This window comes from Eucyclogobius newberryi, unplaced genomic scaffold, assembly GCF_026437365.1.
Source record: "Eucyclogobius newberryi isolate DKJ021-1_F unplaced genomic scaffold, fEucNew1.0.hap1 SCAF_12, whole genome shotgun sequence".
In the NCBI taxonomy this organism is placed as follows: domain Eukaryota; kingdom Metazoa; phylum Chordata; class Actinopteri; order Gobiiformes; family Gobiidae; genus Eucyclogobius; species Eucyclogobius newberryi.
The window spans coordinates 38628945-38656199 of NW_027315746.1; the positions used below are offsets into that span (position 1 = coordinate 38628945).

Here is a 27255-nt window from a genome sequence, read left to right on the forward strand (position 1 = left end):
GGCATTACGCGCGCGAGTGCGTCGCGCAGCGGGCCCCGAAGTGCAGAGAGTGCCGCATGTTCCGCCACTTATGTCCGTGTGGTGCGGGTGACAGAGAGGAGGACAGAGGGGAGGACAGGGGGGAGGACAGGGGGGAGGACAGGGAGGACGCCATTGGAGGAGAGAGCAGTGACGTGGCCCAGAACGTGCCCGCAACTGCTCTCTCCGAAGTAGAGGAGTTTTTGGAGGAGGAGGCTGTGGAGGAGTCAGGGGAGCCAGAGGTGTCTGGCTCCTCTTGCTCCTCTGACTCCTCAGACGAGGAGGCGTCCGTCGCACTGGAGATGGTGCTCGGCTCAGCGCTGGCGTCTGGGAAGGTGGGAGCAGGACAAACTGCTCCTCCTGACCAGAGGGAGGGGACTCGTGAGGGTCCAACTCCTAAGCCCGTGGAGGAAGAGGCTGAACCCGGGAGGAGGATGGGTGCGGGACAGGCCCCGCATCTTACCTCCAAAGGGGGGGACATCACCACAGGGCTGGGTGATGATCCCAAGCTCCAGTCGGACGGTGGTAAGAGGGGACAGGTGGAGAAGAAGGATAAGAAAGGGGCAAGACGCAGGAAGCAGGTGGCAGGAGACGGAGAGGGCGCTGCTGCTGAGAGCGGCTCTGCCTCCTCCGTTCCAACCACTTCAAAAGCGCCAGCAGAAAGCTCCATCAACCCACCATCCTCCACACGCAGCTCTGCCCCACGAGGTGAGCTCGAGACTGTTTTTAATGATGACTTCATGGATTTCTCCACCCGTGAAGTCAGAAAAAGAGTGTGGCAGTCGGATGCGACGGGCGCCAAAAAGAAGTCTAAATAAAAGATGGGTTACATCCTCCAAGGTCTCCTCTTAATGGCGTTCTCCTTGTCCTCTTGGAACGCAGGCGGCCTGCGGAGCCCAGTGCGGATGCAGAGCGCGTTACACTTTTCCAAGTGGGACGTGCTCTGCATCCAAGAAACGCACTGGGATGTCAGCCACGCGCAACAAGTGCGGAGCATGGGAGTGGGCTCTGTATTTTGGGCCCTGGGCACGGCGTGCTCGCGCGGTGTGGCCACGGTGGTGAGGCCTGGTGTCTTAGGCCAACCCACCCTGGTACACGCCGACCCAGAGGGCTCCTTCCTGGTCCTGGACTTCACGGACACAGTGAAGTTCAGACTAATTAACATCTACGCCCCGAACAATGATGGTCTGAGGAGGCAATTCTTCAAAAAAATATTTCGCTTTGCGAACGACAATACAATCATAATCGGTGACTTTAATACAACACTTTGCAAGACAGACATCGGCATTAACAACTCTTTTAAAAACAGCACTGCCAGGACAGCCCTGTTGGAAGAAGCCGCCAGCAGGAACCTGACGGAGGTGTGGCGGTTCGTCCACCCCTTCCTGAAGGATTTCTCCAGGCGGCAGGTCGTCCAGGGCGTCCTGAAGCAGTCCCGCATTGACCTCTGTTTTGCCTCCTCAGACCTGGCACAGAGAGTCAGTGGTGCTTCCTACAAGTGGTCAGGCTTGAGTGATCACTCCACTTTAGATATTTATTTTGGGTTAGTTTCATCACCGAGGAATGGAGGACTGTGGGTCCTAAACAGCTCCATCCTCGGTGATGAAACTTTTTGTAGGAAAATGGACCTTTTGTTTGATGTATTTGACATGGAGCTGGAGCTGATCGACAGCGTGGTCGATTGGTGGCCGACGGCAAAAACACGCATTAAAAAGCTCTGTGTCAATTACAGCAAACACAAGGCGTGGCTGTCGACCAGGAGGGAGACCGCTCTCCGCCAGCGCCTGCAGGTCCTGGACCAGGGCGCAGCTTCCACCACTGGCCCTGTGGATCCAGAGTACCTGGTGGTGCGCGCTGAGCTGGAGCAGCTGGAGGTAAGTAGGTGTCAGGGTGCAATTTTGAGGGCAAAAGCCAGACACACAGTCGAAGGAGAACGCTCGACAGCGTTCTTCTTCGGCTGTGAGAAGGTTACACAGGGAAAGATGCACATAGATAAGTTGATAGATAAGACAGGTAAGATTGTTTCCGAGGTAAGTGAGGTTTTAGAGACAGCGCAGGATTTCTATAGTAGGCTTTTTAGTTCAGACGGAGTGGCAGAGCAGGCTTTAGACCAGGCTGTAGGTGCTCTGGAGCGCACACTGAGCAGGGAGGATAGGGAGCTGTGCGACGCGCCTCTGTCTCTCATGGAGATAGAGGCTGCAGTCAAGAGTTTAAATACAGGGAAAAGCCCCGGAGAGGACGGACTAACCTGTGAGTTTTTCAAGCGTTTCGCTTCCAGGTTAGCTCCGATCCTACTCCTATTATATCAGGATTTTGAGAGTGAGAGTAGAGTTGGCGATGGTTTTGCGATGAGTGTCGTCACTCTGCTTTTTAAGAAGGGCGACAGGAGCAGCCTCGCCAACTACAGGCCCATTAGCCTTTTGAACGTAGACTATAAAATTTTAGCAAAGGTATTAGCAGGTAGGTTAAAGCGTGTGATTGGATCCGTCATACACCCCTCGCAGGCCTACAGCGTCCCCGGGAGGGACATCTCAGACACAGTTTTGTCTCTGAGATATCTCCTTCGGCAGATGCACGCGACCGGTGGTATTCACGTTAGTGTAGACTTTAACAAGGCGTTCGACAGAGTTGAGCATTCGTTCCTCTGGACTGTATTAGGTAAGTTAGGTTTCGGCGAACGGTTTGTTAATTGGCTACAGCTCATCTATTCCTTTGCGGTCAGTAAGGTCAAAGTCAACGGGTTTCTAACTGACTCTTTCCCCTTAAAAAGATCAGTCAGGCAGGGCTGTCCCCTCTCGTCGCTCCTCTACAGCATCGCCGCTGAGCCTTTGGCGGCCATGTTGAGGGCGGACGCGGCGGTGAGGGGACTGACCACGCCTGCGGGTAGGGAAGTCAAAATTTTTCAGTACGCAGATGACACGAATCTGATCCTCCGAGACGTGGAGAGCCTGAACGCCTCTCTCCACGTGCTCAATGTTTACGGCCTCGCTTCAGGGGCCAAAATCAATTTCGATAAAACCACGGTTAAATTTTGCGGCAGCGTCACGCCTGTTCCTCTCCCTGTCCAGCTCCGGGAGGCGGGGGACTCCTACAAGGTCCTCGGCGTCCCCCTGGGCAGAGACGAGGAGGCGTGTCGTACTGCACTTTGGTCGCCTTTGTGCGAGAAAATTACAGCGCGCTTGAATTTTTGGAGACGTCGTAATCTGACATTAAAAGGTAAAGTCTTAGTTGTAAATTCTTTGTGCATGTCCATGTTGAACCATGCACTCTCCGTGTACGGCCTGCCGGGGGTCTATGCTAACAAATTAAGGTTAGTGATAAACCACTTTTTGTGGAATCGTGAGAGGGGCTTTATTGCACATAAGGTTATGATAGGTGAGTACGATCAGGGAGGTTTAAAGTTAGCAGATTTAGAGTTAAGGAAGAAGGCCTTCAGGCTGAAAACAATTCGGAAATTTCTAGACGTTGAGGTAGATGCTCCATGGAAGGATTATATAGGTGAGTTTGTTAATAGTCTAGGTAAGTTTGGTGTTTATAATTTGTGTTTGTTGCCCCCTGTTTCGGTCCTGGAGGGCCTCCCCCCCTTCGAGAGGGAACTCTTGGAGGCGTGGAGGACTTTCAGGCCCCTGACTGTGGCGGTTCCAGACAGCGGTGAGGGTCTCGCGCACATGCCCCTCCGTCATAACCCTGACTTGCTCTCCGCTCCCCCCGGGAAGCGCGAGTGCATGATCAGTGGGGCGATGGAGGAGGCTGGGCTGGAATATGTAGGTAAGGTATTTGACGTGAAAGGTAATTTTAGTGTAGATTACATAGGGAAGTGTTTTAGGTTAGCAGGTAAAGTGTTTAGGAGAAAGTATATTAGTGGTATGGTAAGTATTTTTAACAGGAATCTGGTCAGGCATTGGGGAAGCACTTTGGGCCAAATGGGGAGCACGACAGGTAAGTTGAATTTTAATGTATTTGTTAGCACGGGGAGGTTTAGGATTTTCACAGACCTACCCACCCGCATCCTGTATCAGTTGTTGTTGCCGGGAGTGCTCGGGCGTCCCGCCTCGGAACACAAATGGTCATTAACATTCCCCGCACGCACCATCGCAACCATCTGGGCCAACATCTTTAATTGGTACACCCCACATAACGTAGGTCATTTTGACTTCAGATTTAGACACAGGATCGTCTTTACATCCGCAGCACTGCACGCATTTCTTCCCGACAGCTACGCTGCGGACTGCCCCGTGTGCCACGGACCCCCCGAGACCCTGGAGCACATGCTGTACACCTGCCCGGCCGTCCGCCCGTTCTGGTCCCGACTGCAGGACCTCCTCGCTCGGAGGCTGTCCTGGAGGCTCCCACCGCCGGCGGCCCTAGGAGGGGACGACCAGGAGCCCTGGCTCCTCCTCTTTGGTCCCGGACAGAGTCGCTCTGGAGCCAACACCCATCTCGCCCGACTAACCCTCTCCATAGCCCGGTACACATTATATCTCAACAGGAACATCCATCTCCGTGACAATAAAACAGCAGCACCCTGGCCCATCTTCAAAGGACTCTTGGCCGCACACCTCCGACACCTCCACATGGCAGCAGAGCACCGGTTCATCACCCACCTCGTCCCCCACAACACCCTGATCCACCTCACACCCTCTGGAAACCTGGACATCCTCTTCTGACCCCGGCATCACCCCCCCATCACTGAAGAATGTTTCGAGAATGATTGTGTGTTTGATTTTCTGTAATTTTTTGTCTCGTCTCCCCTTGCCCTTGTGTATCCCATTCCCTTGCCCTTGTGTGTCATGTATGTCTGTACATTCATGTAAATATATGTAAATACTTGTTTTAAGATGTTTTTGATAATAAAAGATAAAAAAAAAAAAACACGCCCGATCTCGTCTGATCTCGGAAGCTAAGCAGGGTCGGGCCTGGTTAGTACTTGGATGGGAGACCGCCTGGGAATACCAGGTGCTGTAAGCTTTTATCTTCTTTTGTAAAGCCTTCAACAGACAAAGAAACAAAGAAACACAGTATGTGTGCATATTTTGAAACTAAAGTGGAACCAAAAACACAGTCAATTTGACTTTAAAATCACACATTTTTGTACAAACTGCCATTTAGAATATGGACAGCAGAGGGAGCTGTCCTGCTACTTTTGTACATTTAGAGTCTTTTATGACCAAAAAATATATTCTGAAACTTGTAAAAAAGGATGTAAAAATACCAGGTGCTGAAAGCAATTTTCAACGCAATTGACCTGTTTAATAAAAAATAAAAAAAGAGTATTTATGCCCCAAGAAACCCCTGAGAAACATTGTTGTCCTGCTATTTTTGTACATTTTGAGCGAGTATTTTATGCCCCAAAAATATTTTGAAGCTTGTAAAAAGTATGTAAAAAATACCAGGTGCTGAAAGCATTTTTTAAACAATTGAGTGTAAAATAAAGATAAAAATATAGAGTATTTTAAGCAAAAAAATCAAAACAAAACTTTACTGTCTTGCTACTTTTGTACATTTGAGAGTATTTTAGGCCAAAAATATATATATATATTTTGAAGCCTGTTAAAAGTATGTAAAAATGTTCAGCACAATTTACCTGTTTTATAAAAAAAAAAAAAAAAGAGTATTAATGCAAAAAAAAAAAAAACATTGTTGTCCTGCTACTTTTGTACATTTGAGAGAATATTTTATGCCCCCAAAAATATTTTGAAGCTTGTAAAAAAATATGTAAAAAATATCAGGTGCGGAAAGCATTTTTTGAAACAATTGAGTGTAAATTAAAGATAAAAAAGAGTATTTTAAGCAAAAACTAAGCAAAACATTGCTGTCCTGCTACTTTTGTACATTTTGAGAGTAATTTATGCAAAAATACCAGGCGCCATCAGCATTTTTTGAAATGATTTACAAAACTAAAAACTTATTTTGACTAAACAGGTGGTGCCTATATGGTATTTTCTATGTATTTCATGGAAACAGAGTATTTTATGCCAAAACACATAGGAATAATAGAATAATATTCAGGCTAAAAGCAGGGAAATGGCCAAATGATAAAGAAAGCCCAAAAGGTGTCTTGAAACATTGACTCTTACATTTGAGCAGGGTTTTCTTTAGGTTGAAAGAGTCAAGTTGACAAGAAAAGCTTGTCTGTTCCTCCTGGAAAAGCACGAGTCCCATTCCCCATCTGGAGCTGGTGAAACATGGATATAAAAGCAGTCTCCACCCCAGAGCCCTTCGCTTACGGCCATACCACCCTGAACACGCCCGATCTCGTCTGATCTCGGAAGCTAAGCAGGGTCGGGCCTGGTTAGTACTTGGATGGGAGACCGCCTGGGAATACCAGGTGCTGTAAGCTTTTATCTTCTTTTGTAAAGCCTTCAACAGACAAAGAAACAAAGAAACACAGTATGTGTGCATATTTTGAAACTAAAGTGGAACCAAAAACACAGTCAATTTGACTTTAAAATCACACATTTTTGTACAAACTGCCATTTAGAATATGGACAGCAGAGGGAGCTGTCCTGCTACTTTTGTACATTTAGAGTCTTTTATGACCAAAAAATATATTCTGAAACTTGTAAAAAAGGATGTAAAAATACCAGGTGTTGAAAGCAATTTTCAACGCAATTTACCTGTTTAATAAAAAATAAAAAAAGAGTATTTATGCCCCAAGAAACCCCTGAGAAACATTGTTGTCCTGCTACTTTTGTACATTTTGAGCGAGTATTTTATGCCCCAAAAATATTTTGAAGCTTGTAAAAAGTATGTAAAAAATACCAGGTGCTGAAAGCATTTTTTAAACAATTGAGTGTAAAATAAAGATAAAAATATAGAGTATTTTAAGCAAAAAAATCAAAACAAAACTTTACTGTCTTGCTACTTTTGTACATTTGAGAGTATTTTAGGCCAAAAAATATATATATATATTTTGAAGCCTGTTAAAAGTATGTAAAAATGTTCAGCACAATTTACCTGTTTTATAAAAAAAAAGAAAAAAGAGTATTAATGCAAAAAAAAAAAAAACATTGTTGTCCTGCTACTTTTGTACATTTGAGAGAATATTTTATGCCCCCAAAAATATTTTGAAGCTTGTAAAAAAATATGTAAAAAATATCAGGTGCGGAAAGCATTTTTTGAAACAATTGAGTGTAAGTTAAAGATAAAAAGAGTATTTTAAGCAAAAACTAAGCAAAACATTGCTGTCCTGCTACTTTTGTACATTTTGAGAGTAATTTATGCAAAAATACCAGGCGCCATCAGCATTTTTTGAAATGATTTACAAAACTAAAAACTTATTTTGACTAAACAGGTGGTGCCTATATGGTATTTTCTATGTATTTCATGGAAACAGAGTATTTTATGCCAAAACACATAGGAATAATAGAATAATATTCAGGCTAAAAGCAGGGAAATGGCCAAATGATAAAGAAAGCCCAAAAGGTGTCTTGAAACATTGACTCTTACATTTGAGCAGGGTTTTCTTTAGGTTGAAAGAGTCAAGTTGACAAGAAAAGCTTGTCTGTTCCTCCTGGAAAAGCACGAATCAAATCAAATCAAATCAATTTATTTTTGTAAGGCCCAAAATCACAACAACAGTTGCCTCTGAGGGCCACAGGGAGAAATGAATCAACAATGTCTGTGGTGGCGATGAAGTCAGACAATGTCTGTGGTGGCGAGGGACGATGTCCCAGGGTCCTCTGTCCTTAGACTCTCCTTCTCGGCCAGGAAAAACTACAAAAAAACCTCTTTGGGAAAAAAGCGTAGAAACCTGGAGGAGTTCCAGTGAAGGAGAGATCCGACTCTCACAGACGGACAGACGGACACGAGGAGACTGGAGCTGGACCCACTCTTCAGGCAGAAGAGGGACCGTCTGAGGCGAACTGGACCCACTCTTCAGGCAGATGAGGGACCGTCGGAGTCGAGCAGGACCCACTCTTCAGGCAGATGAGGGACCGTCGGAGGCGAACTGGACCCACTCCTCAGGCAGATGAGGGACCGTGGGAGGCGAGCTGGACCCACTCTTCAGGTAGATGAGGCACCGTCGGAGGCGAGCTGGACCCACTCTTCAGGCAGATGAGGGACCGACTGAGGCGAACTGGAGCCACTCTTCAGGCAGATGAGGGACCGTCCACATGGGGCAGGGACCACTTCACCAGGAGAGGGACATCTGGGTCCACAGGTCCTCAGGAGTGAGAGAAAGAAAAAGAAGGCGGTGAACAGTTTGCAAGTGGAATTAAAAAATAAATATTGTTTGATAGCATAAGTCAGAAGAAGAAGAGGATAGTGCTCAAGCTGTCATACTTCCCCCAGCACAGTTACTCCTAGGGCAGCGTAGCTGAAGCTGTGGGTTTATCTTTCTGTTCCTAACTACTCTGACCATAAGCGATTTCGAAGAGGAACGTTTTAAGCCTGGACTTAAATGAAGAGACTGTGTCAGCATATTTAACATGGGTCGGGAGCTGATTCCATAACACAGGGGCTTGGTAGCTAAACGCTCTACCTCCTACAGTACTTTTAGAGACTCTTGGCACCACCAGAAGGCCGGCATTCTGAGAGCGAAGAGCTCTGTTTGGATGATATGGTTCTATAGCATCTTTGAGGTAGGATGGGGCCATGTCATTTATGGCTTTGTAGGTCAAGAGTAGAATTTTGAATTTGATTCTGGACTCGACGGGGAGCCAGTGAAGAGACTTCAGCACTGGCGTAATGTGCTCTCTTCTTTTTGTTCCTGTTAGTAATCTTGCTGCTGCATTTTGAACCAGTTGAAAGCTTTTTATGGAGCTTTTAGGACACGCTGCAAGCAGGGAGTTACAGTAGTCTAATCTAGTCGTTACAAATGCATGGATAAGTTTTTCGGCATCACTTTTAGGCAGGATTCTTCTGATTTTGGCGATGTTGCGCAAATGGAAATAGGCTGTTTTACAAGCTTGATTTATATGAGCTTTAAATGAGAGCTCCTGGTCAAATAAGACTCCAAGGTTTCTTACAGTAGAACTGGAGGCTACACTGACATTGTCCAGTGTGACTATCTGCTCAGATAGAGCGTCTCGTAGATGCTTAGGGCCAAGCACAATGACCTCGGTTTTTTCAGGGTTAAGAAGCAGGTAGTTTAGTGTCATCCAGGTTTTTATCTCCTTCACACAAGTACTAAGTCTGTCTACTTGATCGCTCTGATCAGGTTTCATTGATAAATACAGCTGAGTGTCGTCTGCATAGCAGTGGAAGTTAATGTCATGCTTTCTGATAATGTTGCCTAATGGTAGCATATAAAGAGTAAACAGAATTGGACCGAGTACCGAACCCTGTGGCACACCGTAAATTACTTTAGAGCTTGGTGAGGAGCTCTGGTTTACATTAACAAATTGGAACCTATCAGATAGATAGGATTTAAACCAGCTGAGGGCTGTTCCTCCAACACCTACATCACATTCTAACCTCTGCAGTAGAATGTTGTGGTCGATGGTGTCAAACGCTGCGCTGAGGTCCAACAGAACCAGGATTGAGACCAGTCCATCGTCAGCGGCTAATAACAAATCATTTGTGACTTTAACTAGTGCAGTTTCAGTGCACGAGTCCCATTCCCCATCTGGAGCTGGTGAAACATGGATATAAAAGCAGTCTCCACCCCAGAGCCCTTCGCTTACGGCCATACCACCCTGAACACGCCCGATCTCGTCTGATCTCGGAAGCTAAGCAGGGTCGGGCCTGGTTAGTACTTGGATGGGAGACCGCCTGGGAATACCAGGTGCTGTAAGCTTTTATCTTCTTTTGTAAAGCCTTCAACAGACAAAGAAACAAAGAAACACAGTATGTGTGCATATTTTGAAACTAAAGTGGAACCAAAAACACAGTCAATTTGACTTTAAAATCACACATTTTTGTACAAACTGCCATTTAGAATATGGACAGCAGAGGGAGCTGTCCTGCTACTTTTGTACATTTAGAGTCTTTTATGACCAAAAAATATATTCTGAAACTTGTAAAAAAGGATGTAAAAATACCAGGTGCTGAAAGCAATTTTCAACGCAATTGACCTGTTTAATAAAAAATAAAAAAAGAGTATTTATGCCCCAAGAAACCCCTGAGAAACATTGTTGTCCTGCTACTTTTGTACATTTTGAGCGAGTATTTTATGCCCCAAAAATATTTTGAAGCTTGTAAAAAGTATGTAAAAAATACCAGGTGCTGAAAGCATTTTTTAAACAATTGAGTGTAAAATAAAGATAAAAATATAGAGTATTTTAAGCAAAAAAATCAAAACAAAACTTTACTGTCTTGCTACTTTTGTACATTTGAGAGTATTTTAGGCCAAAAAATATATATATATATTTTGAAGCCTGTTAAAAGTATGTAAAAATGTTCAGCACAATTTACCTGTTTTATAAAAAAAAAAAAAAAAGAGTATTAATGCAAAAAAAAAAAAAAACATTGTTGTCCTGCTACTTTTGTACATTTGAGAGAATATTTTATGCCCCCAAAAATATTTTGAAGCTTGTAAAAAAATATGTAAAAATATCAGGTGCGGAAAGCATTTTTTGAAACAATTGAGTGTAAATTAAAGATAAAAAGAGTATTTTAAGCAAAAACTAAGCAAAACATTGCTGTCCTGCTACTTTTGTACATTTTGAGAGTAATTTATGCAAAAATACCAGGCGCCATCAGCATTTTTTGAAATGATTTACAAAACTAAAAACTTATTTTGACTAAACAGGTGGTGCCTATATGGTATTTTCTATGTATTTCATGGAAACAGAGTATTTTATGCCAAAACACATAGGAATAATAGAATAATATTCAGGCTAAAAGCAGGGAAATGGCCAAATGATAAAGAAAGCCCAAAAGGTGTCTTGAAACATTGACTCTTACATTTGAGCAGGGTTTTCTTTAGGTTGAAAGAGTCAAGTTGACAAGAAAAGCTTGTCTGTTCCTCCTGGAAAAGCACGAGTCCCATTCCCCATCTGGAGCTGGTGAAACATGGATATAAAAGCAGTCTCCACCCCAGAGCCCTTCGCTTACGGCCATACCACCCTGAACACGCCCGATCTCGTCTGATCTCGGAAGCTAAGCAGGGTCGGGCCTGGTTAGTACTTGGATGGGAGACCGCCTGGGAATACCAGGTGCTGTAAGCTTTTATCTTCTTTTGTAAAGCCTTCAACAGACAAAGAAACAAAGAAACACAGTATGTGTGCATATTTTGAAACTAAAGTGGAACCAAAAACACAGTCAATTTGACTTTAAAATCACACATTTTTGTACAAACTGCCATTTAGAATATGGACAGCAGAGGGAGCTGTCCTGCTACTTTTGTACATTTAGAGTCTTTTATGACCAAAAAATATATTCTGAAACTTGTAAAAAAGGATGTAAAAATACCAGGTGCTGAAAGCAATTTTCAACGCAATTGACCTGTTTAATAAAAAATAAAAAAAAGAGTATTTATGCCCCAAGAAACCCCTGAGAAACATTGTTGTCCTGCTACTTTTGTACATTTTGAGCGAGTATTTTATGCCCCAAAAATATTTTGAAGCTTGTAAAAAGTATGTAAAAAATACCAGGTGCTGAAAGCATTTTTTAAACAATTGAGTGTAAAATAAAGATAAAAATATAGAGTATTTTAAGCAAAAAAATCAAAACAAAACTTTACTGTCTTGCTACTTTTGTACATTTGAGAGTATTTTAGGCCAAAAAATATATATATATATATTTTGAAGCCTGTTAAAAGTATGTAAAAATGTTCAGCACAATTTACCTGTTTTATAAAAAAAAAAAAAAAAAGAGTATTAATGCAAAAAAAAAAAAAAATTGTTGTCCTGCTACTTTTGTACATTTGAGAGAATATTTTATGCCCCCAAAAATATTTTGAAGCTTGTAAAAAAATATGTAAAAAATATCAGGTGCGGAAAGCATTTTTTGAAACAATTGAGTGTAAATTAAAGATAAAAAAGAGTATTTTAAGCAAAAACTAAGCAAAACATTGCTGTCCTGCTACTTTTGTACATTTTGAGAGTAATTTATGCAAAAATACCAGGCGCCATCAGCATTTTTTGAAATGATTTACAAAACTAAAAACTTATTTTGACTAAACAGGTGGTGCCTATATGGTATTTTCTATGTATTTCATGGAAACAGAGTATTTTATGCCAAAACACATAGGAATAATAGAATAATATTCAGGCTAAAAGCAGGGAAATGGCCAAATGATAAAGAAAGCCCAAAAGGTGTCTTGAAACATTGACTCTTACATTTGAGCAGGGTTTTCTTTAGGTTGAAAGAGTCAAGTTGACAAGAAAAGCTTGTCTGTTCCTCCTGGAAAAGCACGAGTCCCATTCCCCATCTGGAGCTGGTGAAACATGGATATAAAAGCAGTCTCCACCCCAGAGCCCTTCGCTTACGGCCATACCACCCTGAACACGCCCGATCTCGTCTGATCTCGGAAGCTAAGCAGGGTTGGGCCTGGTTAGTACTTGGATGGGAGACAGCGCCTGGGAATACCAGGTGCTGTAAGCTTTTATCTTCTTTTGTAAAGCCTTCAACAGACAAAGAAACAAAGAAACACAGTATGTGTGCATATTTTGAAACTAAAGTGGAACCAAAAACACAGTCAATTTGACTTTAAAATCACACATTTTTGTACAAACTGCCATTTAGAATATGGACAGCAGAGGGAGCTGTCCTGCTACTTTTGTACATTTAGAGTCTTTTATGACCAAAAAATATATTCTGAAACTTGTAAAAAAGGATGTAAAAATACCAGGTGCTGAAAGCAATTTTCAACGCAATTGACCTGTTTAATAAAAAATAAAAAAAGAGTATTTATGCCCCAAGAAACCCCTGAGAAACATTGTTGTCCTGCTACTTTTGTACATTTTGAGCGAGTATTTTATGCCCCAAAAATATTTTGAAGCTTGTAAAAAGTATGTAAAAAATACCAGGTGCTGAAAGCATTTTTTAAACAATTGAGTGTAAAATAAAGATAAAAATATAGAGTATTTTAAGCAAAAAAATCAAAACAAAACTTTACTGTCTTGCTACTTTTGTACATTTGAGAGTATTTTAGGCCAAAAAATATATATATATATTTTGAAGCCTGTTAAAAGTATGTAAAAATGTTCAGCACAATTTACCTGTTTTATAAAAAAAAAAAAAAAAGAGTATTAATGCAAAAAAAAAAAAAAACATTGTTGTCCTGCTACTTTTGTACATTTGAGAGAATATTTTATGCCCCCAAAAATATTTTGAAGCTTGTAAAAAAATATGTAAAAATATCAGGTGCGGAAAGCATTTTTTGAAACAATTGAGTGTAAATTAAAGATAAAAAGAGTATTTTAAGCAAAAACTAAGCAAAACATTGCTGTCCTGCTACTTTTGTACATTTTGAGAGTAATTTATGCAAAAATACCAGGCGCCATCAGCATTTTTTGAAATGATTTACAAAACTAAAAACTTATTTTGACTAAACAGGTGGTGCCTATATGGTATTTTCTATGTATTTCATGGAAACAGAGTATTTTATGCCAAAACACATAGGAATAATAGAATAATATTCAGGCTAAAAGCAGGGAAATGGCCAAATGATAAAGAAAGCCCAAAAGGTGTCTTGAAACATTGACTCTTACATTTGAGCAGGGTTTTCTTTAGGTTGAAAGAGTCAAGTTGACAAGAAAAGCTTGTCTGTTCCTCCTGGAAAAGCACGAGTCCCATTCCCCATCTGGAGCTGGTGAAACATGGATATAAAAGCAGTCTCCACCCCAGAGCCCTTCGCTTACGGCCATACCACCCTGAACACGCCCGATCTCGTCTGATCTCGGAAGCTAAGCAGGGTCGGGCCTGGTTAGTACTTGGATGGGAGACCGCCTGGGAATACCAGGTGCTGTAAGCTTTTATCTTCTTTTGTAAAGCCTTCAACAGACAAAGAAACAAAGAAACACAGTATGTGTGCATATTTTGAAACTAAAGTGGAACCAAAAACACAGTCAATTTGACTTTAAAATCACACATTTTTGTACAAACTGCCATTTAGAATATGGACAGCAGAGGGAGCTGTCCTGCTACTTTTGTACATTTAGAGTCTTTTATGACCAAAAAATATATTCTGAAACTTGTAAAAAAGGATGTAAAAATACCAGGTGCTGAAAGCAATTTTCAACGCAATTGACCTGTTTAATAAAAAATAAAAAAAAGAGTATTTATGCCCCAAGAAACCCCTGAGAAACATTGTTGTCCTGCTACTTTTGTACATTTTGAGCGAGTATTTTATGCCCCAAAAATATTTTGAAGCTTGTAAAAAGTATGTAAAAAATACCAGGTGCTGAAAGCATTTTTTAAACAATTGAGTGTAAAATAAAGATAAAAATATAGAGTATTTTAAGCAAAAAAATCAAAACAAAACTTTACTGTCTTGCTACTTTTGTACATTTGAGAGTATTTTAGGCCAAAAAATATATATATATATATATTTTGAAGCCTGTTAAAAGTATGTAAAAATGTTCAGCACAATTTACCTGTTTTATAAAAAAAAAAAAAAAAAAGAGTATTAATGCAAAAAAAAAAAAAAATTGTTGTCCTGCTACTTTTGTACATTTGAGAGAATATTTTATGCCCCCAAAAATATTTTGAAGCTTGTAAAAAAATATGTAAAAAATATCAGGTGCGGAAAGCATTTTTTGAAACAATTGAGTGTAAATTAAAGATAAAAAAGAGTATTTTAAGCAAAAACTAAGCAAAACATTGCTGTCCTGCTACTTTTGTACATTTTGAGAGTAATTTATGCAAAAATACCAGGCGCCATCAGCATTTTTTGAAATGATTTACAAAACTAAAAACTTATTTTGACTAAACAGGTGGTGCCTATATGGTATTTTCTATGTATTTCATGGAAACAGAGTATTTTATGCCAAAACACATAGGAATAATAGAATAATATTCAGGCTAAAAGCAGGGAAATGGCCAAATGATAAAGAAAGCCCAAAAGGTGTCTTGAAACATTGACTCTTACATTTGAGCAGGGTTTTCTTTAGGTTGAAAGAGTCAAGTTGACAAGAAAAGCTTGTCTGTTCCTCCTGGAAAAGCACGAGTCCCATTCCCCATCTGGAGCTGGTGAAACATGGATATAAAAGCAGTCTCCACCCCAGAGCCCTTCGCTTACGGCCATACCACCCTGAACACGCCCGATCTCGTCTGATCTCGGAAGCTAAGCAGGGTTGGGCCTGGTTAGTACTTGGATGGGAGACAGCGCCTGGGAATACCAGGTGCTGTAAGCTTTTATCTTCTTTTGTAAAGCCTTCAACAGACAAAGAAACAAAGAAACACAGTATGTGTGCATATTTTGAAACTAAAGTGGAACCAAAAACACAGTCAATTTGACTTTAAAATCACACATTTTTGTACAAACTGCCATTTAGAATATGGACAGCAGAGGGAGCTGTCCTGCTACTTTTGTACATTTAGAGTCTTTTATGACCAAAAAATATATTCTGAAACTTGTAAAAAAGGATGTAAAAATACCAGGTGCTGAAAGCAATTTTCAACGCAATTGACCTGTTTAATAAAAAATAAAAAAAGAGTATTTATGCCCCAAGAAACCCCTGAGAAACATTGTTGTCCTGCTACTTTTGTACATTTTGAGCGAGTATTTTATGCCCCAAAAATATTTTGAAGCTTGTAAAAAGTATGTAAAAAATACCAGGTGCTGAAAGCATTTTTTAAACAATTGAGTGTAAAATAAAGATAAAAATATAGAGTATTTTAAGCAAAAAAATCAAAACAAAACTTTACTGTCTTGCTACTTTTGTACATTTGAGAGTATTTTAGGCCAAAAAATATATATATATATTTTGAAGCCTGTTAAAAGTATGTAAAAATGTTCAGCACAATTTACCTGTTTTATAAAAAAAAAAAAAAAAGAGTATTAATGCAAAAAAAAAAAAAAACATTGTTGTCCTGCTACTTTTGTACATTTGAGAGAATATTTTATGCCCCCAAAAATATTTTGAAGCTTGTAAAAAAATATGTAAAAATATCAGGTGCGGAAAGCATTTTTTGAAACAATTGAGTGTAAATTAAAGATAAAAAGAGTATTTTAAGCAAAAACTAAGCAAAACATTGCTGTCCTGCTACTTTTGTACATTTTGAGAGTAATTTATGCAAAAATACCAGGCGCCATCAGCATTTTTTGAAATGATTTACAAAACTAAAAACTTATTTTGACTAAACAGGTGGTGCCTATATGGTATTTTCTATGTATTTCATGGAAACAGAGTATTTTATGCCAAAACACATAGGAATAATAGAATAATATTCAGGCTAAAAGCAGGGAAATGGCCAAATGATAAAGAAAGCCCAAAAGGTGTCTTGAAACATTGACTCTTACATTTGAGCAGGGTTTTCTTTAGGTTGAAAGAGTCAAGTTGACAAGAAAAGCTTGTCTGTTCCTCCTGGAAAAGCACGAGTCCCATTCCCCATCTGGAGCTGGTGAAACATGGATATAAAAGCAGTCTCCACCCCAGAGCCCTTCGCTTACGGCCATACCACCCTGAACACGCCCGATCTCGTCTGATCTCGGAAGCTAAGCAGGGTCGGGCCTGGTTAGTACTTGGATGGGAGACCGCCTGGGAATACCAGGTGCTGTAAGCTTTTATCTTCTTTTGTAAAGCCTTCAACAGACAAAGAAACAAAGAAACACAGTATGTGTGCATATTTTGAAACTAAAGTGGAACCAAAAACACAGTCAATTTGACTTTAAAATCACACATTTTTGTACAAACTGCCATTTAGAATATGGACAGCAGAGGGAGCTGTCCTGCTACTTTTGTACATTTAGAGTCTTTTATGACCAAAAAATATATTCTGAAACTTGTAAAAAAGGATGTAAAAATACCAGGTGCTGAAAGCAATTTTCAACGCAATTGACCTGTTTAATAAAAAATAAAAAAAAGAGTATTTATGCCCCAAGAAACCCCTGAGAAACATTGTTGTCCTGCTACTTTTGTACATTTTGAGCGAGTATTTTATGCCCCAAAAATATTTTGAAGCTTGTAAAAAGTATGTAAAAAATACCAGGTGCTGAAAGCATTTTTTAAACAATTGAGTGTAAAATAAAGATAAAAATATAGAGTATTTTAAGCAAAAAAATCAAAACAAAACTTTACTGTCTTGCTACTTTTGTACATTTGAGAGTATTTTAGGCCAAAAAATATATATATATATATTTTGAAGCCTGTTAAAAGTATGTAAAAATGTTCAGCACAATTTACCTGTTTTATAAAAAAAAAAAAAAAAAGAGTATTAATGCAAAAAAAAAAAAAAATTGTTGTCCTGCTACTTTTGTACATTTGAGAGAATATTTTATGCCCCCAAAAATATTTTGAAGCTTGTAAAAAAATATGTAAAAAATATCAGGTGCGGAAAGCATTTTTTGAAACAATTGAGTGTAAATTAAAGATAAAAAAGAGTATTTTAAGCAAAAACTAAGCAAAACATTGCTGTCCTGCTACTTTTGTACATTTTGAGAGTAATTTATGCAAAAATACCAGGCGCCATCAGCATTTTTTGAAATGATTTACAAAACTAAAAACTTATTTTGACTAAACAGGTGGTGCCTATATGGTATTTTCTATGTATTTCATGGAAACAGAGTATTTTATGCCAAAACACATAGGAATAATAGAATAATATTCAGGCTAAAAGCAGGGAAATGGCCAAATGATAAAGAAAGCCCAAAAGGTGTCTTGAAACATTGACTCTTACATTTGAGCAGGGTTTTCTTTAGGTTGAAAGAGTCAAGTTGACAAGAAAAGCTTGTCTGTTCCTCCTGGAAAAGCACGAGTCCCATTCCCCATCTGGAGCTGGTGAAACATGGATATAAAAGCAGTCTCCACCCCAGAGCCCTTCGCTTACGGCCATACCACCCTGAACACGCCCGATCTCGTCTGATCTCGGAAGCTAAGCAGGGTTGGGCCTGGTTAGTACTTGGATGGGAGACAGCGCCTGGGAATACCAGGTGCTGTAAGCTTTTATCTTCTTTTGTAAAGCCTTCAACAGACAAAGAAACAAAGAAACACAGTATGTGTGCATATTTTGAAACTAAAGTGGAACCAAAAACACAGTCAATTTGACTTTAAAATCACACATTTTTGTACAAACTGCCATTTAGAATATGGACAGCAGAGGGAGCTGTCCTGCTACTTTTGTACATTTAGAGTCTTTTATGACCAAAAAATATATTCTGAAACTTGTAAAAAAGGATGTAAAAATACCAGGTGCTGAAAGCAATTTTCAACGCAATTGACCTGTTTAATAAAAAATAAAAAAAGAGTATTTATGCCCCAAGAAACCCCTGAGAAACATTGTTGTCCTGCTACTTTTGTACATTTTGAGCGAGTATTTTATGCCCCAAAAATATTTTGAAGCTTGTAAAAAGTATGTAAAAAATACCAGGTGCTGAAAGCATTTTTTAAACAATTGAGTGTAAAATAAAGATAAAAATATAGAGTATTTTAAGCAAAAAAATCAAAACAAAACTTTACTGTCTTGCTACTTTTGTACATTTGAGAGTATTTTAGGCCAAAAAATATATATATATATTTTGAAGCCTGTTAAAAGTATGTAAAAATGTTCAGCACAATTTACCTGTTTTATATATATAAAAAAAAAAAAAAGAGTATTAATGCAAAAAAAAAAAAAAACATTGTTGTCCTGCTACTTTTGTACATTTGAGAGAATATTTTATGCCCCCAAAAATATTTTGAAGCTTGTAAAAAAATATGTAAAAATATCAGGTGCGGAAAGCATTTTTTGAAACAATTGAGTGTAAATTAAAGATAAAAAGAGTATTTTAAGCAAAAACTAAGCAAAACATTGCTGTCCTGCTACTTTTGTACATTTTGAGAGTAATTTATGCAAAAATACCAGGCGCCATCAGCATTTTTTGAAATGATTTACAAAACTAAAAACTTATTTTGACTAAACAGGTGGTGCCTATATGGTATTTTCTATGTATTTCATGGAAACAGAGTATTTTATGCCAAAACACATAGGAATAATAGAATAATATTCAGGCTAAAAGCAGGGAAATGGCCAAATGATAAAGAAAGCCCAAAAGGTGTCTTGAAACATTGACTCTTACATTTGAGCAGGGTTTTCTTTAGGTTGAAAGAGTCAAGTTGACAAGAAAAGCTTGTCTGTTCCTCCTGGAAAAGCACGAGTCCCATTCCCCATCTGGAGCTGGTGAAACATGGATATAAAAGCAGTCTCCACCCCAGAGCCCTTCGCTTACGGCCATACCACCCTGAACACGCCCGATCTCGTCTGATCTCAGAAGCTAAGCAGGGTCGGGCCTGGTTAGTACTTGGATGGGAGACCGCCTGGGAATACCAGGTGCTGTAAGCTTTTATCTTCTTTTGTAAAGCCTTCAACAGACAAAGAAACAAAGAAACACAGTATGTGTGCATATTTTGAAACTAAAGTGGAACCAAAAACACAGTCAATTTGACTTTAAAATCACACATTTTTGTACAAACTGCCATTTAGAATATGGACAGCAGAGGGAGCTGTCCTGCTACTTTTGTACATTTAGAGTCTTTTATGACCAAAAAATATATTCTGAAACTTGTAAAAAAGGATGTAAAAATACCAGGTGCTGAAAGCAATTTTCAACGCAATTGACCTGTTTAATAAAAAATAAAAAAAAGAGTATTTATGCCCCAAGAAACCCCTGAGAAACATTGTTGTCCTGCTACTTTTGTACATTTTGAGCGAGTATTTTATGCCCCAAAAATATTTTGAAGCTTGTAAAAAGTATGTAAAAAATACCAGGTGCTGAAAGCATTTTTTAAACAATTGAGTGTAAAATAAAGATAAAAATATAGAGTATTTTAAGCAAAAAAATCAAAACAAAACTTTACTGTCTTGCTACTTTTGTACATTTGAGAGTATTTTAGGCCAAAAAATATATATATATATTTTGAAGCCTGTTAAAAGTAAAAAATGTTCAGCACAATTTACCTGTTTTATAAAAAAAAAAAAAAAAGTATTAATGCAAAAAAAAAAAAAAAATTGTTGTCCTGCTACTTTTGTACATTTGAGAGAATATTTTATGCCCCCAAAAATATTTTGAAGCTTGTAAAAAAATATGTAAAAAATATCAGGTGCGGAAAGCATTTTTTGAAACAATTGAGTGTAAATTAAAGATAAAAAGAGTATTTTAAGCAAAAACTAAGCAAAACATTGCTGTCCTGCTACTTTTGTACATTTTGAGAGTAATTTATGCAAAAATACCAGGCGCCATCAGCATTTTTTGAAATGATTTACAAAACTAAAAACTTATTTTGACTAAACAGGTGGTGCCTATATGGTATTTTCTATGTATTTCATGGAAACAGAGTATTTTATGCCAAAACACATAGGAATAATAGAATAATATTCAGGCTAAAAGCAGGGAAATGGCCAAATGATAAAGAAAGCCCAAAAGGTGTCTTGAAACATTGACTCTTACATTTGAGCAGGGTTTTCTTTAGGTTGAAAGAGTCAAGTTGACAAGAAAAGCTTGTCTGTTCCTCCTGGAAAAGCACGAGTCCCATTCCCCATCTGGAGCTGGTGAAACATGGATATAAAAGCAGTCTCCACCCCAGAGCCCTTCGCTTACGGCCATACCACCCTGAACACGCCCGATCTCGTCTGATCTCGGAAGCTAAGCAGGGTCGGGCCTGGTTAGTACTTGGATGGGAGACCGCCTGGGAATACCAGGTGCTGTAAGCTTTTATCTTCTTTTGTAAAGCCTTCAACAGACAAAGAAACAAAGAAACACAGTATGTGTGCATATTTTGAAACTAAAGTGGAACCAAAAACACAGTCAATTTGACTTTAAAATCACACATTTTTGTACAAACTGCCATTTAGAATATGGACAGCAGAGGGAGCTGTCCTGCTACTTTTGTACATTTAGAGTCTTTTATGACCAAAAAATATATTCTGAAACTTGTAAAAAAGGATGTAAAAATACCAGGTGCTGAAAGCAATTTTCAACGCAATTGACCTGTTTAATAAAAAATAAAAAAAGAGTATTTATGCCCCAAGAAACCCCTGAGAAACATTGTTGTCCTGCTACTTTTGTACATTTTGAGCGAGTATTTTATGCCCCAAAAATATTTTGAAGCTTGTAAAAAGTATGTAAAAAATACCAGGTGCTGAAAGCATTTTTTAAACAATTGAGTGTAAAATAAAGATAAAAATATAGAGTATTTTAAGCAAAAAAATCAAAACAAAACTTTACTGTCTTGCTACTTTTGTACATTTGAGAGTATTTTAGGCCAAAAAATATATATATATATATTTTGAAGCCTGTTAAAAGTATGTAAAAATGTTCAGCACAATTTACCTGTTTTATAAAAAAAAAAAAAAAAGAGTATTAATGCAAAAAAAAAAAAAAAATTGTTGTCCTGCTACTTTTGTACATTTGAGAGAATATTTTATGCCCCCAAAAATATTTTGAAGCTTGTAAAAAAATATGTAAAAAATATCAGGTGCGGAAAGCATTTTTTGAAACAATTGAGTGTAAATTAAAGATAAAAAAGAGTATTTTAAGCAAAAACTAAGCAAAACATTGCTGTCCTGCTACTTTTGTACATTTTGAGAGTAATTTATGCAAAAATACCAGGCGCCATCAGCATTTTTTGAAATGATTTACAAAACTAAAAACTTATTTTGACTAAACAGGTGGTGCCTATATGGTATTTTCTATGTATTTCATGGAAACAGAGTATTTTATGCCAAAACACATAGGAATAATAGAATAATATTCAGGCTAAAAGCAGGGAAATGGCCAAATGATAAAGAAAGCCCAAAAGGTGTCTTGAAACATTGACTCTTACATTTGAGCAGGGTTTTCTTTAGGTTGAAAGAGTCAAGTTGACAAGAAAAGCTTGTCTGTTCCTCCTGGAAAAGCACGAGTCCCATTCCCCATCTGGAGCTGGTGAAACATGGATATAAAAGCAGTCTCCACCCCAGAGCCCTTCGCTTACGGCCATACCACCCTGAACACGCCCGATCTCGTCTGATCTCGGAAGCTAAGCAGGGTCGGGCCTGGTTAGTACTTGGATGGGAGACAGCGCCTGGGAATACCAGGTGCTGTAAGCTTTTATCTTCTTTTGTAAAGCCTTCAACAGACAAAGAAACAAAGAAACACAGTATGTGTGCATATTTTGAAACTAAAGTGGAACCAAAAACACAGTCAATTTGACTTTAAAATCACACATTTTTGTACAAACTGCCATTTAGAATATGGACAGCAGAGGGAGCTGTCCTGCTACTTTTGTACATTTAGAGTCTTTTATGACCAAAAAATATATTCTGAAACTTGTAAAAAAGGATGTAAAAATACCAGGTGCTGAAAGCAATTTTCAACGCAATTGACCTGTTTAATAAAAAATAAAAAAAGAGTATTTATGCCCCAAGAAACCCCTGAGAAACATTGTTGTCCTGCTACTTTTGTACATTTTGAGCGAGTATTTTATGCCCCAAAAATATTTTGAAGCTTGTAAAAAGTATGTAAAAAATACCAGGTGCTGAAAGCATTTTTTAAACAATTGAGTGTAAAATAAAGATAAAAATATAGAGTATTTTAAGCAAAAAAATCAAAACAAAACTTTACTGTCTTGCTACTTTTGTACATTTGAGAGTATTTTAGGCCAAAAAATATATATATATATATTTTGAAGCCTGTTAAAAGTATGTAAAAATGTTCAGCACAATTTACCTGTTTTATAAAAAAAAAAAAAAAAGAGTATTAATGCAAAAAAAAAAAAAAAATTGTTGTCCTGCTACTTTTGTACATTTGAGAGAATATTTTATGCCCCCAAAAATATTTTGAAGCTTGTAAAAAAATATGTAAAAAATATCAGGTGCGGAAAGCATTTTTTGAAACAATTGAGTGTAAATTAAAGATAAAAAAGAGTATTTTAAGCAAAAACTAAGCAAAACATTGCTGTCCTGCTACTTTTGTACATTTTGAGAGTAATTTATGCAAAAATACCAGGCGCCATCAGCATTTTTTGAAATGATTTACAAAACTAAAAACTTATTTTGACTAAACAGGTGGTGCCTATATGGTATTTTCTATGTATTTCATGGAAACAGAGTATTTTATGCCAAAACACATAGGAATAATAGAATAATATTCAGGCTAAAAGCAGGGAAATGGCCAAATGATAAAGAAAGCCCAAAAGGTGTCTTGAAACATTGACTCTTACATTTGAGCAGGGTTTTCTTTAGGTTGAAAGAGTCAAGTTGACAAGAAAAGCTTGTCTGTTCCTCCTGGAAAAGCACGAGTCCCATTCCCCATCTGGAGCTGGTGAAACATGGATATAAAAGCAGTCTCCACCCCAGAGCCCTTCGCTTACGGCCATACCACCCTGAACACGCCCGATCTCGTCTGATCTCGGAAGCTAAGCAGGGTCGGGCCTGGTTAGTACTTGGATGGGAGACAGCGCCTGGGAATACCAGGTGCTATAAGCTTTTATCTTCTTTTGTAAAGCCTTCAACAGACAAAGAAACAAAGAAACACAGTATGTGTGCATATTTTGAAACTAAAGTGGAACCAAAAACACAGTCAATTTGACTTTAAAATCACACATTTTTGTACAAACTGCCATTTAGAATATGGACAGCAGAGGGAGCTGTCCTGCTACTTTTGTACATTTAGAGTCTTTTATGACCAAAAAATATATTCTGAAACTTGTAAAAAAGGATGTAAAAATACCAGGTGCTGAAAGCAATTTTCAACGCAATTGACCTGTTTAATAAAAAATAAAAAAAGAGTATTTATGCCCCAAGAAACCCCTGAGAAACATTGTTGTCCTGCTACTTTTGTACATTTTGAGCGAGTATTTTATGCCCCAAAAATATTTTGAAGCTTGTAAAAAGTATGTAAAAAATACCAGGTGCTGAAAGCATTTTTTAAACAATTGAGTGTAAAATAAAGATAAAAATATAGAGTATTTTAAGCAAAAAAATCAAAACAAAACTTTACTGTCTTGCTACTTTTGTACATTTGAGAGTATTTTAGGCCAAAAAATATATATATATATTTTGAAGCCTGTTAAAAGTATGTAAAAATGTTCAGCACAATTTACCTGTTTTATAAAAAAAAAAAAAAAAGAGTATTAATGCAAAAAAAAAAAAAAAATTGTTGTCCTGCTACTTTTGTACATTTGAGAGAATATTTTATGCCCCCAAAAATATTTTGAAGCTTGTAAAAAAATATGTAAAAAATATCAGGTGCGGAAAGCATTTTTTGAAACAATTGAGTGTAAATTAAAGATAAAAAAGAGTATTTTAAGCAAAAACTAAGCAAAACATTGCTGTCCTGCTACTTTTGTACATTTTGAGAGTAATTTATGCAAAAATACCAGGCGCCATCAGCATTTTTTGAAATGATTTACAAAACTAAAAACTTATTTTGACTAAACAGGTGGTGCCTATATGGTATTTTCTATGTATTTCATGGAAACAGAGTATTTTATGCCAAAACACATAGGAATAATAGAATAATATTCAGGCTAAAAGCAGGGAAATGGCCAAATGATAAAGAAAGCCCAAAAGGTGTCTTGAAACATTGACTCTTACATTTGAGCAGGGTTTTCTTTAGGTTGAAAGAGTCAAGTTGACAAGAAAAGCTTGTCTGTTCCTCCTGGAAAAGCACGAGTCCCATTCCCCATCTGGAGCTGGTGAAACATGGATATAAAAGCAGTCTCCACCCCAGAGCCCTTCGCTTACGGCCATACCACCCTGAACACGCCCGATCTCGTCTGATCTCGGAAGCTAAGCAGGGTTGGGCCTGGTTAGTACTTGGATGGGAGACAGCGCCTGGGAATACCAGGTGCTGTAAGCTTTTATCTTCTTTTGTAAAGCCTTCAACAGACAAAGAAACAAAGAAACACAGTATGTGTGCATATTTTGAAACTAAAGTGGAACCAAAAACACAGTCAATTTGACTTTAAAATCACACATTTTTGTACAAACTGCCATTTAGAATATGGACAGCAGAGGGAGCTGTCCTGCTACTTTTGTACATTTAGAGTCTTTTATGACCAAAAAATATATTCTGAAACTTGTAAAAAAGGATGTAAAAATACCAGGTGCTGAAAGCAATTTTCAACGCAATTGACCTGTTTAATAAAAAATAAAAAAAGAGTATTTATGCCCCAAGAAACCCCTGAGAAACATTGTTGTCCTGCTACTTTTGTACATTTTGAGCGAGTATTTTATGCCCCAAAAATATTTTGAAGCTTGTAAAAAGTATGTAAAAAATACCAGGTGCTGAAAGCATTTTTTAAACAATTGAGTGTAAAATAAAGATAAAAATATAGAGTATTTTAAGCAAAAAAATCAAAACAAAACTTTACTGTCTTGCTACTTTTGTACATTTGAGAGTATTTTAGGCCAAAATATATATATATATATTTTGAAGCCTGTTAAAAGTATGTAAAAATGTTCAGCACAATTTACCTGTTTTATAAAAAAAAAAAAAAAGAGTATTAATGCAAAAAAAAAAAAAAAATTGTTGTCCTGCTACTTTTGTACATTTGAGAGAATATTTTATGCCCCCAAAAATATTTTGAAGCTTGTAAAAAAATATGTAAAAAATATCAGGTGCGGAAAGCATTTTTTGAAACAATTGAGTGTAAATTAAAGATAAAAAAGAGTATTTTAAGCAAAAACTAAGCAAAACATTGCTGTCCTGCTACTTTTGTACATTTTGAGAGTAATTTATGCAAAAATACCAGGCGCCATCAGCATTTTTTGAAATGATTTACAAAACTAAAAACTTATTTTGACTAAACAGGTGGTGCCTATATGGTATTTTCTATGTATTTCATGGAAACAGAGTATTTTATGCCAAAACACATAGGAATAATAGAATAATATTCAGGCTAAAAGCAGGGAAATGGCCAAATGATAAAGAAAGCCCAAAAGGTGTCTTGAAACATTGACTCTTACATTTGAGCAGGGTTTTCTTTAGGTTGAAAGAGTCAAGTTGACAAGAAAAGCTTGTCTGTTCCTCCTGGAAAAGCACGAGTCCCATTCCCCATCTGGAGCTGGTGAAACATGGATATAAAAGCAGTCTCCACCCCAGAGCCCTTCGCTTACGGCCATACCACCCTGAACACGCCCGATCTCGTCTGATCTCGGAAGCTAAGCAGGGTCGGGCCTGGTTAGTACTTGGATGGGAGACAGCGCCTGGGAATACCAGGTGCTGTAAGCTTTTATCTTCTTTTGTAAAGCCTTCAACAGACAAAGAAACAAAGAAACACAGTATGTGTGCATATTTTGAAACTAAAGTGGAACCAAAAACACAGTCAATTTGACTTTAAAATCACACATTTTTGTACAAACTGCCATTTAGAATATGGACAGCAGAGGGAGCTGTCCTGCTACTTTTGTACATTTAGAGTCTTTTATGACCAAAAAATATATTCTGAAACTTGTAAAAAAGGATGTAAAAATACCAGGTGCTGAAAGCAATTTTCAACGCAATTGACCTGTTTAATAAAAAATAAAAAAAGAGTATTTATGCCCCAAGAAACCCCTGAGAAACATTGTTGTCCTGCTACTTTTGTACATTTTGAGCGAGTATTTTATGCCCCAAAAATATTTTGAAGCTTGTAAAAAGTATGTAAAAAATACCAGGTGCTGAAAGCATTTTTTAAACAATTGAGTGTAAAATAAAGATAAAAATATAGAGTATTTTAAGCAAAAAAATCAAAACAAAACTTTACTGTCTTGCTACTTTTGTACATTTGAGAGTATTTTAGGCCAAAAAAATATATATATATATTTTGAAGCCTGTTAAAAGTATGTAAAAATGTTCAGCACAATTTACCTGTTTTATAAAAAAAAAAAAAAAAGAGTATTAATGCAAAAAAAAAAAAAACATTGTTGTCCTGCTACTTTTGTACATTTGAGAGAATATTTTATGCCCCCAAAAATATTTTGAAGCTTGTAAAAAAATATGTAAAAATATCAGGTGCGGAAAGCATTTTTTGAAACAATTGAGTGTAAATTAAAGATAAAAAGAGTATTTTAAGCAAAAACTAAGCAAAACATTGCTGTCCTGCTACTTTTGTACATTTTGAGAGTAATTTATGCAAAAATACCAGGCGCCATCAGCATTTTTTGAAATGATTTACAAAACTAAAAACTTATTTTGACTAAACAGGTGGTGCCTATATGGTATTTTCTATGTATTTCATGGAAACA

The 27255-nt window shown here is 37.8% G+C and overlaps 14 non-coding genes across 14 annotated transcripts; all 14 read left to right on the plus strand.

Annotated features, from left to right (window-relative positions):
• Positions 1 to 6239: 6239 nt before the first annotated feature.
• Positions 6240 to 6358, plus strand: LOC140356912 (5S ribosomal RNA). The gene has a single exon (XR_011926218.1). It is a non-coding gene; the product is annotated as a 5S ribosomal RNA (ribosomal RNA).
• A 3283-nt stretch (positions 6359 to 9641) lies between these two features.
• LOC140356923 (5S ribosomal RNA) lies at positions 9642 to 9760 on the plus strand. The gene has a single exon (XR_011926229.1). It is a non-coding gene; the product is annotated as a 5S ribosomal RNA (ribosomal RNA).
• Positions 9761 to 11013: 1253 nt separating this feature from the next.
• On the plus strand, positions 11014 to 11132 carry LOC140356936 (5S ribosomal RNA). The gene has a single exon (XR_011926240.1). It is a non-coding gene; the product is annotated as a 5S ribosomal RNA (ribosomal RNA).
• A 1257-nt stretch (positions 11133 to 12389) lies between these two features.
• Positions 12390 to 12510, plus strand: LOC140356828 (5S ribosomal RNA). Its single transcript, XR_011926137.1, has one exon. It is a non-coding gene; the product is annotated as a 5S ribosomal RNA (ribosomal RNA).
• A 1253-nt stretch (positions 12511 to 13763) lies between these two features.
• LOC140356946 (5S ribosomal RNA) lies at positions 13764 to 13882 on the plus strand. Its single transcript, XR_011926249.1, has one exon. It is a non-coding gene; the product is annotated as a 5S ribosomal RNA (ribosomal RNA).
• A 1260-nt stretch (positions 13883 to 15142) lies between these two features.
• Positions 15143 to 15263, plus strand: LOC140356829 (5S ribosomal RNA). Its single transcript, XR_011926138.1, has one exon. It is a non-coding gene; the product is annotated as a 5S ribosomal RNA (ribosomal RNA).
• Positions 15264 to 16516: 1253 nt separating this feature from the next.
• Positions 16517 to 16635, plus strand: LOC140356947 (5S ribosomal RNA). The gene has a single exon (XR_011926250.1). It is a non-coding gene; the product is annotated as a 5S ribosomal RNA (ribosomal RNA).
• Positions 16636 to 17892: 1257 nt separating this feature from the next.
• Positions 17893 to 18013, plus strand: LOC140356830 (5S ribosomal RNA). The gene has a single exon (XR_011926139.1). It is a non-coding gene; the product is annotated as a 5S ribosomal RNA (ribosomal RNA).
• A 1257-nt stretch (positions 18014 to 19270) lies between these two features.
• Positions 19271 to 19389, plus strand: LOC140356813 (5S ribosomal RNA). Its single transcript, XR_011926122.1, has one exon. It is a non-coding gene; the product is annotated as a 5S ribosomal RNA (ribosomal RNA).
• A 1249-nt stretch (positions 19390 to 20638) lies between these two features.
• On the plus strand, positions 20639 to 20757 carry LOC140356957 (5S ribosomal RNA). Its single transcript, XR_011926258.1, has one exon. It is a non-coding gene; the product is annotated as a 5S ribosomal RNA (ribosomal RNA).
• Positions 20758 to 22013: 1256 nt separating this feature from the next.
• On the plus strand, positions 22014 to 22134 carry LOC140356851 (5S ribosomal RNA). The gene has a single exon (XR_011926160.1). It is a non-coding gene; the product is annotated as a 5S ribosomal RNA (ribosomal RNA).
• Positions 22135 to 23390: 1256 nt separating this feature from the next.
• Positions 23391 to 23511, plus strand: LOC140356932 (5S ribosomal RNA). The gene has a single exon (XR_011926236.1). It is a non-coding gene; the product is annotated as a 5S ribosomal RNA (ribosomal RNA).
• Positions 23512 to 24765: 1254 nt separating this feature from the next.
• LOC140356832 (5S ribosomal RNA) lies at positions 24766 to 24886 on the plus strand. Its single transcript, XR_011926141.1, has one exon. It is a non-coding gene; the product is annotated as a 5S ribosomal RNA (ribosomal RNA).
• A 1253-nt stretch (positions 24887 to 26139) lies between these two features.
• Positions 26140 to 26260, plus strand: LOC140356852 (5S ribosomal RNA). Its single transcript, XR_011926161.1, has one exon. It is a non-coding gene; the product is annotated as a 5S ribosomal RNA (ribosomal RNA).
• The last annotated feature ends 995 nt before the right edge of the window (positions 26261 to 27255 follow it).